A 6,589-nucleotide genomic window follows, 5' to 3' on the forward strand; every position below is an offset into this window, starting at 1 on the left:
TGTTAGAGGTTTTTAGAGGATCAATAACCATCTGTTAGAGGTTTTAGTGGACCAGAAACCAGCTGTTATAGGTTTTAGAGGATCAGTAACCAGCTGTTAGAGGTTTTAGAGGATCAGAAACCAGCTGTTAGAGATTTTAGAGGATCAGAAACCAGCTGTTAAAGGTTTTAGAGGATCAGTAACCAGCTGTTAGAGGTTTTAGAGGACCATAAACCAGCTGTTAAAGGTTTTAGAGGACCAGAAACCAGCTGTTAGAAGTTTTAAAGGACCAGAAACCAGCTGTTAGAAGTTTTAGAGGATCAGAAACCATCTGTTAGAGATTTTAGAGGATCAGAAACCAGCTGTTGGAGGTTTTGGTGGGAATGTTGTCTCAACAGTTCTGGGTCTTCTTTCAGGAATTTTTGCTGGATGGGAGCAGATGTTGTTCTAAAATGTATTTATACTTGTCTACATCGATGGTGTCTTTCCAGATGTGTAAGCTGGCCCTGCCAGTGGCACTAATGCACCTCTATACCATTAGAGAGGCAGGCCGTTGAACAGTGGGCTGGTGGTCCCTCTTCTGTTTAGTACGGAGGACTTGGTGTCTGGTTTGCATAGAGAATATCAAATTTCAGTTTTTCTGACTGAAGAACAGTTCCACTTTGCCTCGGTCCATTGAAAAATATGTTCAGGGTGCGGCTGGTTCTGATTTTGGGCCACGCTGAGACACTGATCCGTGCTTTTATAACCAGCTGGTCTTCTAAAGAGTCCAACAAACGATTCAGAGCTGGAGCTCACGAGTCCTGTCCTGAAGCCCTTACTGTTTGTTTGGGGTTCATTTTAAAATTATTCCGTTGTTTTATTTATTTAGTGTAAAACAGGTTGAATTTCATCAAACGTGCCTGAAAGGTGCTGTAGGAATAAAACTCGAACGACTTTACAGATTTTACTTTCACAGCTTTTTGTTGCAACGTTTTTTGAGTCATTTTGCTGCAATAAAATTCTAATTTACCTTATTTAAAATAAAAAAGTACAATTTCTTAGTTTTAGCATTTGATACGTTTACTATGTTGTGAGTAAAATATGTGTTTTTGAGATTTGCCAACAACTGTATTTTGTTTTGATTTACATTTTACACAATGTACCAGCTTTAGATCTGGGGACTGTCACCTTATTTCTACTCGTAGTTTTTATGTTTTTGTTTTAGTTTTATGTAGTTTTAAAGAACCTCTGGCCTTAAAATGTTTGAAATACTCTTCGCTCCAGTCTGACGTCTATGATGCAACATCTGCAGACAAATAAACAGTTTGTTGTCTCTGTTTTAAGAACAAACACACAACCGTTATCATTAATATCATTACGCAAAGAAATAAATTACTTAAATTTGAGAACCAACGGGTTTTTATAAAAGAGCAATCATATTTGACAATTCCTCCCAAGTTTTCAGCTGCAGAGCACCAAACTGGATTTTATTCGCCTGAAAATGTTGCAGCTAAGTGTTTGAGTCTGAACCCTCGGCTCGTTGCTCGTCCAGACTTAAAGGACTGTTTTAGTTTTCCATTGGATTATCTGACCTTTAATCAGATTAGAAACAAAAACACAGCCAGCACTTCTTTTAGCGTACAGCAGCTGTTCGTTGTTGAAAATTACACGAGTCGGCTTTTTGTTTTAAGGCGCGTAAACTCATCAGGAAATCAAGCGTCACTTTGTGAGACGTAAAGATTTAAAGAAAAGCTGAAGGACAAACCAACAACGAGCCGATAAAACCGATCAGAACAGAAAATATAATCCCTCCTGCAACTGAAACATCAGGAGCCCAAAGAGGGGGTTCAGACTCGGCCCAGATCCAGATTTACTGTGATCCAAACAGAACCAGAAGGTCAAAGGAAGTCGTCACTCTTTAGTGTTTCAGAGCCATGATTTATCTGTTTTATACGTCGTTCTGATTCTTTTCAAAACTGAACAACGAACAAATAAAACGATAGAAAAACTGAAGAGCTGCTCTGTTTTTCTTTCTGAGGCGGCTGCGGATGGATCAGGACCGCTTCCTCCTGTTTCTAATTCCAACCTGCGAAAATAAAACCCTAATAATCTGATGTGAACTGAGCAGAACACATTTATCTTTGATTTTTTTTTCTGTGCATTTATTGTTTTTGACGTTTAGATTTTTATAATCCATTTGAAGAAGTACCATAAATAACTTTTTATGATTCAGTCCTGTGAAGTGCTGCTCCTTAAATCTGACCCTCATCCTGCCTTTCTCCTGTTTCTCTCCAACCTCTGGTGCCCATTTCTTCCTGTTAGCAGAATCTCCCATGAACCAGTGGATGAATTTGCATGAAGCTGCCAGAATGAATCTTTCCAGGAGGCCATCACAGCTGAGGCACATTATAAATGTGGCTCTGACTCAGGTTTACAGATATTGAGCAGAAGCCTGATGTGGTAGTAGCTGAGAGTCGTCCCCGCACGCACTCTGAGCGCTAAAAGCTCGAGAGTGTTACTTTGTTTACAAGGTTTGACCTTCAGCTCCGTCTTTTCTCAAGATGACCTATTTCAGAGTGATACTTCATCTACGCTCACGGATCGTGGGTTTCAGGAGGAGCCGGCGGTTCTGGTGACGCGTGAACCCACCAACAACTGGACCCAGTCCAGGTTGTTGCATAACGTTGAGCTGAACGACCTCAGGACTGCTGCCTCTGAACGCAGCCTTCACATCTGGAACAACATCAGATCTGTGACAGTTCAACACATGCGGTACTGATTTCACTTTGATGTTGTTAATAAATTATACAAGCAGACGTCCCCCACCGCTGAGGGATTTAAATTTTTCTAGTTTTTGAGATGAGTGTTATTTCTGGACTTGGGTTGAGCAGAGTGAAAGTAAACCTTTAATGTTTTTGGTGCAAGATATTCAAGTTAATTTTCAGGGCAGCGGAGGAGCAAGGGGGTGGCCAGTGGTGGCCTCGACCATCATAGATGAATCTTCAGCCACCCCAGTCATTTGAGGAAACTATACTTTTAAGTGATATAAAAACTAGAAATAATAATATCCTCAAATGATGGGGGGTGGGGGTGTTACATGTACTGTAGATACCAGGGCTATTCAACTGGTGGCCCGCGGGCGAGTGACTTCAATTCGGCCCACTCCATTAAAAAAAAAAAAAATTGGGGGGGTTCTGGGTTTGGGTTTCAGGTTCTGTTTATTGCGTTTATGATTCAATGCAATAAATTAAATTTAAAAGGTAACAGATCATTAAAAACTTTGGTTTATTTTTATAATGATATTAATCGCTGGATGTCCGGCCCCCGAGCTGTTGACTTTCAGAAACTGTGGCCCCCCGAGCAATTTTGTTGACCAGCCCTGGTATATACTGTGTCGGTGGCCATATTTTAGAAGGCGATGTTTCTCACGTCCAGATGCAGCCACACATCAAAATGGAAGACGGTACCCAAATTATTTTTCCACGTTACGCGGCTCACAAGACGGACGGACAGAGTTTAAAATTCCCCTCTTCGCTCTGCGTTAGTGCTCAGAGTGTGTGTTGGGGATGCCTCTCAGCTACTACCACACCAGATTTCAGCTCAGTATATAAATCCGTTATAACCAGCTTTGTGTTTACACAGGGTGCATAGCTGTGGCAGCCATCTTGATTCAAATTGACTTTAAATGTTATGCATTTGTAGATGTACAGTCCAACTAGACTAACCAGATCAATCATTGTTTTAGGTAGAAATCATGTTTCCATGTGGCAGAAAAAATGAGTAGAATCATAGAAAAGCAACAGAACCAACATTCATCAAATGCAGTCCGAGTGATTGAATTATTGATTGAAAGAGGCGCGTTTCAAATTAAAGCAGTGTGGAGTTCAATTACTGACGTCATTCTTTCTGTGAAGAAACGTGTCAATCAGGTGGTGCTTATTTAAAGATGAACCAGCACACGTACGTGGATTTCTCTGAAAACCTGCATTGTTCGGAAGAACACTACTTTGATTAAAAGGTCTATCGAAGAGGGTAAAAGTATTAAGAAGTGCAGAAAACGATCGGCTGTCCGGCTAAAATGACCTCCAGCGCTTTAAAATGGAAAGCAAACCCAGACAGACGTGGAAGAAAACAAAAGAACACTATTCGGATGGATCGAAGAATCCAACCAAAAGACTCCGCTGACGATGAGCTCCAGGGTGATCAAAGAAGGTCTGACGTTCACCGTGAGGACTGTGACAGAAGAATCTATTGACAAGAAGAGTCGCTGTAAAAAAAACAGCATGCTGAAGAAGAAAGAAGTTGCCAAAGAACACATCAACAGGCCTAAAAAGAAATGGAGAAACATTTTATGTTCTGGTGAAGTTAAGATTGTTCTTGGGTCTGAGGCCCGCTGCAGTTTGTCAAACACTGGGCCACAGACTGAAGCATGTGGTTCAAGCATCATGATGATTCTTTTACTACGGTGTCGGGCCTGTTAAAGCGTGGATCAGTTTTCATACATCAAAATACACAAAGGGATCTTGTTGACTTATGCCGAAGAGGTAATGCTCTTCATCTGGGTGTTTGAACAAGACAACAACCGCAAACACACCAGTTAACGAGCAGCATCTTGGTTCCAGGACAAGGAAACCAACGTTATGGAGTGGCCAGCCCAATCCCCGTTCCATAATCCTGTTGAAAACTTGTAGGGTGACTTAAAAAAATGCTGTTTCTGAGGCCAAACCAAGAAATGCAGAGGAACTGTAGAACGTGTGACATCATCTAGGAATACCTGCGGACAGGTGCCAGATGTTGGCTGATTCCATGCAACAGATGTGAAGCAGTTCTCAGAAACAAACAGTTTAGTGATTCACAGGATTGATGAATCCTAAAGATTCGTCAGTTTATACATTAAATATGAGTTAGTAAAGCAAACACTGCTGTTTTAAACAGCCCAATGTTCATTTTTCTTCATTTTCTGTAAAGTGATAAAATAATTATACATTTTTCTTTAGGTTTGGTTTAATATAATGTGCTCCCAATGCGTGGAAGTAAAAACCTTTCTAAACTTTACTCACATTTGTAAACACAACTCCAGTGATCATTTCCTGACAGTTATTAAAATCCATCTATTAGTTAAAGATCCACTGATCAAAAACATTATCGCCCTTTGACCATTATTAAAGATTTGTTAAATTAACACCTTTAATAACTTTAAGATTACAAAGTGGCTGTTGTTCCTGTCATAAAAATATATAAGTTGTTCATTTAAAAATGACCAAAAAGGATAATAGATGAAAATATTCCCGGAGGTCAGCAGCATCTTTTCTTATAAACGTCACCAAACGTCAGTTTGTCATAAGTCTGGGAACGATTAGATACTTGATGCAGTTTAATTTGGTTCGCTGCCTCAGATCGTCACCTCACAAGTTGAAGAAGGAAAGTTGTATTTCTTCAATCTGCTCTCAGACGTGCACGGCCTGTTACCATGGAGACCGAGCTGCACTCAGAACGATGCAACCCTTTAACGAGGGCAGGCACGGGCTCGGTGTGCTCCTTTAACACCCACATCCAGCTGTGGACCGTGTGGAGGAACGAGGCCCGTTCGTCCAGGCGAGGGACGGGGGACACGCCGAGGACAAACGGCACAGACGGGTGAGACAAAAACAAGACTGCAGAGAGAACAAGAGGTGGTGCAACAAGAACAAAATACTGAAAAGCTGAAATATTAAAACGGGGCAGAGTGAGAATATCAAAGCTGAATAAAAGATGGAGGGACAACACTCCTTTTGTTTAAAATGTTTCTTCTCTTTGAAACTGCAGGAGGTCCACGTCTGAAGCTGCTGATGAAAAGTTCAGGTCTGAACTCTGCAGACTCTGGCAACATGACTGTTTATATCTCAAACAGCTGGACACGAGCGAGAGGAAACACATTCTTTGAGGTAAAAACAAATATAAGAGCATTCTTTGGAGGAAACTGTATCACCTGCAAACTTGGTTTGGAGACAAAAAGACAGGAGACAGAACTGGACATGACAGAAATGAAGATGTTGAGGTTCTCCTTAGGAGTGACAAGGATGGATAAGATCAGGACTGAGATCATCAGAGGTACAGCACAGGTTGAACAACTGGGAGATAAAGTTAGAGACCAGACTGAGATGGTTTGGACATGTCCAGAGGAGGGACAGTGGTTTGGACATGTCCAGAGGAGGGACGGTGTATCTTGGTAGAAGGATATTGGAAATCAGCTTTTTTTATTAACCTTTATTTAACCAGGCAAATCCCATTGAGATCACAGATCTCTTTAGCAAGGGAGTCCTGGACCTGAAGGCAGTCCAACATGCATGTTTTTGATCTGTGGGAGGAAACTGAAGTACCCGGAGAAAACCCACACAAGCACAAGAAGAACATGCAAACTCCACTCAGAAAGACCCCAGGTCCAACAGGGGATTGAACCCAGGACCTTCTTGCTGTGAGGCAACAGTTTTAGCCACTGAGCCATCGTGCTGCTAGCTGCCAGGAAAAAGACAAAGAGGTGGAGTGAGGACAGAGTGACATGTAAGAGGAGGACTTGCTGTGAAGACCCCTGAAGGGGAAAAAGTAGAAGATGGACTCTCTAAGTGGTTTGTGTGTGTGAGTGAAGATC

Source organism: Nematolebias whitei, chromosome 6 (assembly GCF_014905685.2).
Source record: "Nematolebias whitei isolate Nwh7 chromosome 6, NemWhi1, whole genome shotgun sequence".
Taxonomy (NCBI): domain Eukaryota; kingdom Metazoa; phylum Chordata; class Actinopteri; order Cyprinodontiformes; family Rivulidae; genus Nematolebias; species Nematolebias whitei.